The sequence below is a fragment of the Halichoerus grypus genome, chromosome 15 (genome assembly GCF_964656455.1).
Source record: "Halichoerus grypus chromosome 15, mHalGry1.hap1.1, whole genome shotgun sequence".
Classification (NCBI taxonomy): Eukaryota; Metazoa; Chordata; class Mammalia; order Carnivora; family Phocidae; genus Halichoerus; species Halichoerus grypus.
In genome coordinates, this window is record NC_135726.1 from 39443701 (window position 1) to 39454700 (window position 11000).

Sequence of the window (11000 nt, forward strand, 5' to 3'; positions counted from 1 at the left end):
GGAGCCAGGCGGGGAGGAGGGTGTGCCTCCCTATCCGTCCGCCCCGCGCGCCTTTTGGTCCTGGGATCTAACCGGAAGAAAGTGGGCAAAGGAGGTCCTCCGGGAGTGTCCCGTGGATCGACTTTGCGTCCCTCAGGGTAAAAACTATCTGTAGGAACCTAGGGATAAGAATAAGTTATCACAGTAGATTAAATAAGGGTAATAATAATTCTTAACATATGTTAGGGCATATACATATATATTAGGTTATATGTGCTTGTAAAACCTAGAACAGAGCCAAGCATATAGTGACCATTATGTGTGTACTATAATGTTTATTATTAGCACTATCGAACTAAAGAATAAAATAAATAAATTTTTAAAAAGCCAGGGACTTAGGGGCAAAGCTTAATAATAATGACAATGGTAATGGCTTATGTGTATTAAGCATTTACTGTGTATTAGATTTTGTGCATAATCTTCATTCTTTCATTTATAGTCAAGGTCCCTGTGAAGTAACAGCTATTTTACTGGTGAGGAAACCGATGTTTAGAGGGATTATTGTCCAGTACAGGATAGCCAGCAAGGGGTGAAAGGGGTTAGTCTGTCTTCTGAGTCTGTGCTCTTGACCATCACCAGTTTCCCTAAGTGAGATTTCAGGAGATGCAGGGATGAGTCCCTAAATCACTTTCTATCACATGGTGAGAAAGTTATTTCTTTCTTACTTGTCTTTCAATCCTTCTGATTTTACACCAATGAGAAAGTCCTAGTTTGGTGCTAATATGTTGTTAATTCCTCTCTAACATTTGCCAGCCTCCCCTTAAGAGAATAGGCCTTGACTTGAAAGCCCTTGGGCAGTTGAATCAGTGGGTAGAGGATTTAATAATATTGTTTCTTTTCATGGTATTTATTTTGTCTTGATATTGATTTTCCAATGACTATAGTGAAATAAAGTTTGTTTTACATTTTTTTAGGTCAAAGTGAGTTAATTTAAATATTAAGTAAATGAAGTTTCTCTGTGCTGTGTGTGCGTGGGCTCTGGGACCTTGGCAAGTTTCCTGACCCCTCTATGCTTTGGTTTCCTCACCTGTAAAATGGGGTTGCTAGTGATGCCACCTGGAAGGAGTAAATGTACTAATATGTGTAACGTACCGACAAGGGGCACCACACGCTAAGCACCAGGTTTGTTGGTATTGTTTTTATCCTTCAATTCCTGCTGCCACATTTATGTTCCTCTCTCTAGGTCCACAGCACACTGACCACTTCCTGGACTCTGCTCAGGGTCTAAGTCTTGGCCATCGTTATTGCCCCAGGGACTCTGTTGTACTCTCAACACTGGAATTGTCCTCCTCAGTGGCTGCCCCACTTGGCTACCCATAGGTCTGGGCCTGGGCTCACCCCAGCAACAACCCTGATGGTAAGAATGGACACTTCCAGAGCAGCTACCACACACCATACACAGTTTGAGTGCTTTACATAGAATAGCACACTTAATGTCACTACAGCCCTTTGAGGTAGGTAAGAGTAAGTGAGGATGGAAAGAAGGAAGGAAGGAAGGAACCTTTGTAAGGTCCTCACAACCTTACCGTGGGGTAAGCAAAGTAGAACTTGCTTGCCCAGAGTGTCCAGACTCTGTGTTTAATTCCAGTTCTGCCACTCACAAGCTATAATCCTAAAATGAGTTATATATAACCTCTGCATGTGTGTCAGCTTTTCTTCCGTAAAATGAAGATAATAACAGTATTTATCGCCAAAGGGTTATTTTAGGGATCAATTGGACTAATATATTAAAGTGCAAAGAATCATGCCTGGCACACAGTGAGTGCTCTGTAAATGTCCATAACAATAAAAATAACTCTTGCCATTTTATAGAGGAAGAAATAGATACAAAGGTGACAAATGACCTACCCAAAGACACATCGTTTTCTTCAGCCTTATTGAGATATAATTGACATGCAACATGTGTAAGTTTAAGGTGTACAATATGTTGACTTGATACACTTATACTACAACTTGATTACCATCATAGTATTAGCTAACACCTAAATCACACCACAGAATTATCATTCCTTTTTTGCGGTGAGAACACTTACGATCTAGTTTCTTGGCAATTTTCAGACATATAATACACTATAATAACTATAATCACCATGCTGTACCTCAGATCCCCAGAACTTATTCATCTTCTAACTGGAAGTTTATACCCTTTGACTGACATCTCCCCATCTCCCACAACCCCCAGCCCCTAGTAACCACCACTCTACTCTCTGTTTCTTTGAGTTCCACTTCTTTAGATTCAGCATATACATGAGATCATACAATATTTGTCTTTCTCTATCTGAATTATTTCACTGATCATAATGCCTTCAGGGTTCGTCCATGTTGTCCTAAATAGCAAGATTTCCTTCTTTCTCATGGCTGAATAATACCATATCTTCTTTATCCATTCATCCATTGACAGACATTTAAGTTGTTTCCATATCTTGGCTATTGTGAATAATGCTGCAATGAACATGGGAGTGCCCATATCTCTTTGAGATCCTGTTTTCATTTCCTTTCGATATATACTCAGAACTAGGATTGCTGGATCATATGGTAGTTCTGTTTTTAATTTATCAAGGAACTTCCATGCTATTTTCCATAGTGGCTGTACCAAGTTACATTCCCACCAACAGTGCACAAGGGTTCTCTTTTCTCCAATCTTCACCAGCATTTGTCACACCTGATCTTTTTGATAATAACCATTCTAACAGGTGTGAAATGATATCTCATTGTGGTTTTAATTTGCATTTTCCTGATTATTAATGATGTTGAGCACATTTTCGTGTGCCTGTTGCCATTTGTGTGTCTTCTTTGGGAAAATGTCTATTCAGATCCTCTGCCCATTTTTTACCAGATTGTTTATTTTGTTGCTGTTGAGTTGCATGAGCTCTTTATATATTTTGACCATTAATCTCTTATCAGATATATGATTTACAAGTATCTTCTCCCATTCTAATGGTTGCCTTTTCATTTTGTTAATGGTTTCCTTTGCTGTGCAGAAGATTTTTAGTTTGACATACTCTCACCTAATAATTCTGCTTTGGTTGCTTGTGCTTTTGGTGTCATATCCAAAAAATTATTGCCAAGACCAGTGTCAGGGAGATTTTCCCCTATGTTTTACAGTTTCTGTTCCAATGTTTAAGGCTTTCACCCATTTTGCTTTAATTTTTGTGAGTGATGTAAGATAGGGGTCCAGTTTTGTTCTTCCCCATGTGGTCATCCTGCTTTCCCAACACCATATATTGAAGACACTATCCTTTCCTTTCAGTATTTTTGATTCCCTTGCCAAATATTATTTGGCCATGTATGTGAGGGTTTATTTCTGGGCTCTCAATTGTGTTTCAATCTTCTTAAATTTGCTAAGACTTGTTTTATGACTTTTCATATGATCTAAGCTGGAGAATGTTCCATATGCAAGATGCATGCATTGTTTCTCTTAATGGTGTCCCATAGTCCTATGGCTTCCTTCTTTCCTTTATTCTTTTAATTTTTTGCTCCTCTGATTGGAGAATCTCAATTGATCTGTCTTCTAGCTCATTGATTCCTTCTTCTGCTTGGTCAAGTCTGTTGTTGAAGCTTTCTATTCAGTTTTTCAGTTCAGTCATTTTGTTCTTCAGTTCCAAAATTTCTGTTTGGTTCTCTTTCATGTTTTCTATCTCTTTGTTCTTCTCATTTTGTCCTTATATTGTTTTCTTGTATCATTAACTTGTTTATCTGTGTTCTCTTGTAGCTCTCTAGGCATCTATGGAATAATGATTTTGAATTACTTGTTGCACAGCTCCTGGATCTCCAGGTCCTCGGGGCCAGTTCCTGGAGGCTGACCATATTGCTTTGGTGGAGTTGTGTTTCCCTGATTCTTGCTTGTCCGTGTTGCCTTGCATCAGTGTCTGTGCATTTGAAGAAGCAGTCACCTTTTCCAGACTTTGTGGACTGACTTCAGGAAAGGAAGACTTATCTGTGGATAGGGGCACATGTTGTGACCCTGTGTCTAGTGATGCAGGACACCAAGTTTGGAGGCATGTGGCTGCATCGGGTTTGTGGGGGTTGCATGTTGTCTCTTTGGCTCAGGGGTTCAAAAGCAACAACTTTGTGATCCTTCTGCAAGGGCTGCTGGGACCCTTAGAAGTGCCGCCAAGTTCAGTGGTCAGGCACCGTGGCAGACACTGGTGGTGCCGGAGTCGGTAGTGTGCACACACTGGTCTGTGGTGGCCAGCCACAGGTGCCTGTATAGTGGCAGGGGCCAGGTGCAGACACAAACACAGTGGTGAGAGTCAAGACAGGTAGCAAGGGCCAGGGCCAATTATGGGCTCACTGGCAGCTGGTGGGGTCCAGGCTGTTGGCACACTCTCCTGTGGCTTCAGTCTCCCCCCAAGCATGAGCACTGCAGAGAAGATAGTGGTGGGCATCAGGGCAGTCGCACGAAGGCACAGCTGGAGGGGAGAGCCCCAAGCACACACGTGGTGGTAGGCGGCCAGCCACAGGGGTCTAGCCTGGCATCTTGCCCTTGTGCAGCCTCAGAGGCCCGAGCTAGCTGCCCCTAGTATAGTTCCTAAGCTCCAGTGGGGATGGGGGGGGCAGCTGGCAGCATCAAATATGATACCTGTGGGGCAAAGGCTGGTGAAATCTGCAGGAATTCCACAGCAGCTGTAGTGGCCATTTATTTCTTCAGTGGAGAAATCTGCTGTGGTTCTCTGCAGAGCAGGTCATTGTGAAGCCCAGCGCTCCTGCTGCATGGTTGATTCGGGTAGCCCCTATTTTTCTTCCCTGTCCCTAGCTGTCTCCATACATCTCTACTTTGCCATTCTAAGTGCAGTGAAACTGAAGCAGGACCTCCGTGCAGTGCCCCTGAAAGGCTGGGGAAGCCAGTGGTTTTCCCTGCACTTCCTTTCCTGGCATGGAGAACTCTTCCTAGCTGGGACATTTTCTCTTGGCACTGAACAATGCCAGCTTGGGGGAAGGGTTGACTTAAGTAATATGAAGCTTGCTTTCTTCTCTTCTTGTGCACTTCTTCTCAGGTTTTTTGTTCACTATGTTGCTAAAGTTTCTTAAGTGGACCCCAGAGTTCTTCCAGAGCTGTATTTGTTTGAGATCACTGTCTAATTGTTGACCTTGTGGGGGAGACAGAGATGAAGTCTCTTGTGTTGCCATTTTGATGATATCACTTCCTCAAAGACAGGACATCAATAAGTAAAGGAGCCCATTTGTTCTGGGTTCCAGTCCAGAGTTATAGCAGGGAAGAGGGTAATCTGTGGCTGAATATCTGTCCTCTCATGGGAGATGGAGGCTGGAATCCAGGAGTGGCAGGCACATTGGAAGTTGGACCTATGTAGATCATTCTGGTTTCTACTTGCTAGTTTTTTGTTTTGTCTTAACTAAACAGGCTGTTAGCTTTCATGCTTCAGCTTCTCTTTCCTTGAATGCTACATCTTGATGGGCTGTAGAGGGAAACAACCTCTGGTTTGCATACCAGCTCTGCTCCTTACAGCTGTGTGACTTTAGGCAGTGGTGAGCTTCAGAGTCCTCATCTGTAAAATGGGGATAAAAATGAAATTGCTGTAAGAATAAAATAAGTACTTAGTCTTTGGTACATAACAAGAGCCTAATAAATGTTATTTTTGTCAATCAGAGGGTGAGGGATAAAGGGTGATGGTTGGGGCGGGGGGGAGATAGCCATGGACCTGGGAATGTAAATATTTGGTAAACTTGTCAGTTCCCAAGAACTCTGAAGAGCAAAGTGTATGAAAGAACAAGGATGGAGGAGGCATGAGAAAAAGCCTGCCTTTTAGCAAATGAATGGCTTGTTCAAATCAGAGGTCACAGGTCATAGACTGGAGCTCTACTCTCTTCTCCTACTCAGTCCTGCCCAAGACCTCTTGATATTGTAACAGAACCAATGTGAGTTCCCTCCTTGTGGAGTCAGAAACTGCATCAGGTGGAGTTGTCCCACAAAGAAAACTTTTATTTGCAGCAAATAAGGAGATCGTAGGGAATGGCTTCCAAAGTCGTGACTCCCTGAGAAAGGGTGGATGGGTTCCTTTTGTCTAGGGTTAGGGTGAATATTTAGACAGGAAAGTCTTGTTATCCTGTATAGAGGTGGGTGTAAGGTCAGACATGCACCTGAAGGAAACGTGTCTATACATACGTGCTATGTTATATAAATGAGGCTGAGGCTCCTCTTTGGGCAGAAATTTTAGTATTATAATGAGGTAAAGGTAATTATAGGTCATTCCAGGGGTCACTCCATGGTCCGTCTGGACAGGCAGGTTTAGCTCAAAGGGGCTGGGTGGTCTGGGCCTGAGTGAGGTCTTGTCAGGGCAGTGGCCTTCATCTGGGGGGGTGGTTTGGGGTTTCATTGGCCTGAGTCAAGGAAAGCCAGAAAGAAGAGCTTCAGGAAAATTGTAAGACAAAGGTTAGTGAGTACAAGCAGGTGGGCTGTATAAGCCAGGGCTTGGTCTAGCTGGTGACAGTATGACATACTCAGTAATTTAAACCTCAAATATAATTTTAATAATTTCTATTAAATAATATTTAATAACTTAAATGTCAAATAATATTTAATAATTTACATAATGATGTAAAATAGCATTTACAAATTCTGAGTATTCCAGCATACACTTTGTAATAGACAGAATAATGCCCTCCCTAAAGATGTGTGTGTCCAAATCCCCAGGACCTGGGAATATGTTACCTTACATGGCAAAAGGACTTTACAGATGTGAATAAGGATCTTGAGATGGAGAGATTATCCTGGATCATCTGGGTGGGCCCATTGTAATGACAGGGTCCTTATCAGAGAGTAGCAGGAGATCAGAGGGAGAAGATGTTGTGCTGTTGACTTTGAAGAAGGAAGAATGGTACCTGGAGCCATGGAGTTGGGGCAGCTTCTGGAAGCTGGGAAAAGCAAGGAAACAGATTATCTCCTAGAGCCTCCAGAAGTAACAGAGCCCTGCAGACCCATCTTAGACTTCTGTCCTCCAGAATTATAAAACAATAAATTTGTGTTGTTTTAAGCCACTAAATTTGTGGTAATTTGTCACAGCAGCAATAAGAAACTAACACACACACACACACACACACACTCACACACACGTACACATTTGTCTTTTCTCTAAAAACTGGAAGATCTAACCACATTAGTCCTAGATCCTAATGAGGTAAATGCTTGCTGATCTGGGTTCTCCCTCATCCTGTCTACTTCACTGAGTTACATTACCTGCCTATCCGCTGAGGCCTCTGAGTGTGGGACCTCAGGTTTATGCAATTCCAGAAACAAACCTGATCTGTTGCCAAAAGTAGTAGAATGTCAGGAAAACAAGGGACTCTCGGGGGAAATCGGAGGGGGAGACGAACCATGAGAGACGATGGACTCTGAAAAACAAACTGAGGGTTCTAGAGGGGAGGGGGTGGGAGGATGGGTTAGCCTGGTGATGGGTATTAAAGAGGGCATGTTCTGCATGGAGCACTGGGTGTTATACACAAACAATGAATCATGGAACACTACATCTAAAACTAATGATGGAATGTATGGTGATTAACATAACAATAAAAAAATAAAAACAAAAAAACCCCAAGGGACTCTCCCAGTCCCAAGTCTGAATTGTATTTTGAGATACTTCTTATTCCCTATAGTCTTGATACATCCATCTGGGCAATGGGCTATGTGTGTGTGGAGCCAGGGAGGGGAGTGTGTTCTAAGAAGACTGTGCTTGTATTCCCCAGAGATCGTCTTCAGGACGTATTTATAACACAGCAGTTCTGCCTATGATCCTGGATAATGTGCAGAGCCAGTGAGCCGCCTATGGCCTGCCTCAGGAGACACGCCTCAGCCACTTTGATCTCACCTTGTGCCTAAATGGAAAGGCAATCAGCCTCCCGCTGAAGGGCCCCCACGTCTGTCTCCTGTTTCCACGCCATTACCCCAGGAGATGCCTGGCTTCCCATTTCCAGTTCCAGTTGCTGTGACAGTTTCAGCCTCTCCCCTCAGCCCACGTCCCTCGCTTGAGCAGCGAGATGTGAAGACTGACAGCCACTTGAGAACTGCACAGACTGTCCCCAATTTAAGCCATTTAAAATGCATTTCTGTTCCATAAAATCCGTTTCCATGATTCTGTGTCCCTACCTCTTTGAAAGATGGTAACCCTAGGGAGGAGAAGAAATTAGCTAGGGAGGAGAAGTTCAGACGTGCTAATATTTTAATCGCTCGTTCCTTTAACACATTAGTCACATTCATTAAGTATGATTAATTTGCAGGCTTTGTTGAAAACCGTATCAGTTTTCCTATCAGCCACACATCCATCTTTTGCCAAGCAAGCTGCTGCAGTAACACCAAAAACTCCCCTCCGCCTTTTTACACCCTGTTGTATTTTGTGCCCCCCGAAAAATTTATAGAGTTAATTAAACTCATGTATATAGAATACTTGCTAAGAACCCAGGCCCCTGGGTGAGGCTGACGCTTGCTGCCTGAGTCACTTGGGGAAGTTACTGAACCCCTCTGAGCCTATTTCCTCATCTGAGAATGGAGATAAGAATACCTATCTCAGAGGTTTGTTGTCAAGATGAAATAAAGTTTGGGAATTGCTCAGTAAGTTAATATTATTATAATTAAGGACTCTTGGGGTATCATGCATTCATTTAAAAGATCTTTACCCAGTGACTTCTATATGCCAGGTAATGCTGTGTGCCCCCTGCCAGCAATACAGCAGTGAACAGAATAAATAAACGTGTCTGGCCTCAGGACCTTACATTCTAGGTGGGGAAGATAGACAACAAACATATATACCAGATGGCCATTTGTTCTATGGAGAAGAGAGAGCAGGACGAGAGGAAGGGAGTGCCAGGATGGTGGGAGAGGGTTGAAATCACCTAGTTCAACCATGTTGAGGGAAATATGTACCTCGGAAAAAATACGATTCATGTATCCATCCACTGAATGGATGTTGAGAAGCTACGAGATACCAGACTCTGGCTGGAGCTGGGGACTCAGGTGCCAACCTGGAGAGGCTTATGGTTTCAGGGGGACAGCCATGCTGTGTGCCCAGTTGTGTGACACTCAATGAGAAGACACCAACAGATGTACAAAACAAGGCCAAGTGCTAAAAGAGCAAAGGCTCCACGGAAGAGCATGATCAAACAGGAGGACCCAGGGGATGGTGCCCTTGGTGAGGGGGACGTGAGCCTAGCCATGAAGATGCAGGCAGAGGAAGCAGGTAGAAAAGCAGGTGTAGCAGGTGCTGCAAGGTCCTTCCTGTATCCCCTCCCTGGACCTCCAGGTGCCAGCCCCTGAATCTCTCTGTCTGAAAACTCTTTTGCCCACACTGCAGGCTAGGAATGCCGAGAGTAATGAGGCCGCCCCACCCCCAGCAGCCCTCCAACAATGGCTGACAGCTTCTTCACTGCCTTCCTTTGGATGGGAAACTCGACTGTGTGTTCTACACTAGCCTCCAGGGTTCGCGTGTGATATTCAGCTCCAGTTGCCCATGGTGGTAACTGGTTTGATAACATTACAGGCTGCCTTCCCTTCCTTGCCTCACATCCTCCCTCCCAGATAAACATCATCTCTCAACTGTTGTCTCAGGGTCTGCTTCTAGGAGAAGGGGAGCAGGCAGAAGGGACCTCACATCCCCAGAGGCTTGAAGGCAGCAATGGAGGCGAGTAGTTTCAAGTGGGCAGAGTAGAAGCTATGTGGGAGAGAAGAGGCTCCTGGAGGTGGAGAGTGAGGCCTTTATTTGTTTTCTATTGTGTAGCAAATATCACAAGCTTAGCTTTTCAAAACAGTGTTCATCTATTATCTCAGTTCTGTGGGTCGGTAGTCCAGGCCTGGCTCATTTGTGTCCTCTGCTCAGAGTCTCACCCCGTTGTATTCAAGGTGTCAGCCAGGGCTATGTGATCTCACCTGAGGCCCAGAATCCTTTTCCAAGCTCACTGGGTACTGGCAGAACCTAGTTCCTTGTGGTTGGGCAGAGGCCTTTGACATCTAGAGGCCACCACAGTTCCCTGCCACACTGCCCTCTCCACAATGTGGCAGCTGTTCCTTGAAGACCAGCAGGAGAATCTCCATCTTTGGATCTCTCTGACCTCTTCCACCCCCAACCTCTAGACTTTCTTTGACAAGGGCTCACCTGATTAGGTCAGGCCCACCCACCATCAAGAGGAAGAGAGCATACAGGGGGTATACACCAGGGGTGGGAATCTTGGGGCCATCTTAGAGTTCAGCCTACCACAGTGCCCCATGGTGAAGAGCCTTGCATACAGCATGCAGCAGCATGGGATGGGGCTGTCCCATTTTTTACCTGCTTGCCTTGGGCTCCACAACTCCACAAGAGCTCAATATGGAAGGTGAGCAAATGTGTTCTCACATGGGAGCACTGTGTCTTCCATGTGTCATGTGGCATGTTAGGGTTTCCTCCCCACTCCCTGCAGAGTGGGAAGAATCCTGGGAGAGATGGTTCTAGGATAAGCTGTTTTCATGGAGAATTATACATTTTCTGGAGGGAAGATAGTAGTCAGAGAGGTGGGGGGTAAGTGAAGGGATAAGCTGAAAATTTTGGTAGCCCGTAGAGGACAAAGAAGGTGTTAGAGTGTTTCCCTCCTCCCCAGCTTCCCCTCCCTCTGCCCCCGGGTATCAGAGCTCTGTATCTTCTGAAGTTCTGGACCCACTCAGCTTGGACTCAACTCAAAACCTCTGTGGAAACTTTGCCCAATACTCAGGAGAATCTGAGATCCAGACTACTACCTGGATCCCATGTTTGCCGAACAAGAGCCAACAGAGGCCCCTTCATCTTGGAGAGGACTAGGCTCCTTGACACTCCAAGACATCCCTGAGGCCTTGAATGAGAAGCAAGAAGGAGGCTCAGGCCCATCCAGGGCCACTGCAGGATCTGCATGCAGAATTACTAGGTCATTGTTTCCCTTTCATAACAATGCTCAGAAAACATTAAGGGAAGTTAAATCAAACTCCAGTTGTCCAGCATTGTCACTGG

The 11000-nt window shown here is 44.6% G+C and overlaps 1 long non-coding RNA gene across 1 annotated transcript; it reads left to right on the top strand.

The window, feature by feature from the left end:
• The first annotated feature begins 23 nt into the window (after window positions 1-23).
• LOC118549255 (uncharacterized) lies at window positions 24-7034 on the top strand. Its single transcript, XR_004924008.2, has 3 exons — window positions 24-137; window positions 1223-1396; window positions 6692-7034. It is a non-coding gene; the product is annotated as an uncharacterized LOC118549255 (long non-coding RNA).
• The last annotated feature ends 3966 nt before the right edge of the window (window positions 7035-11000 follow it).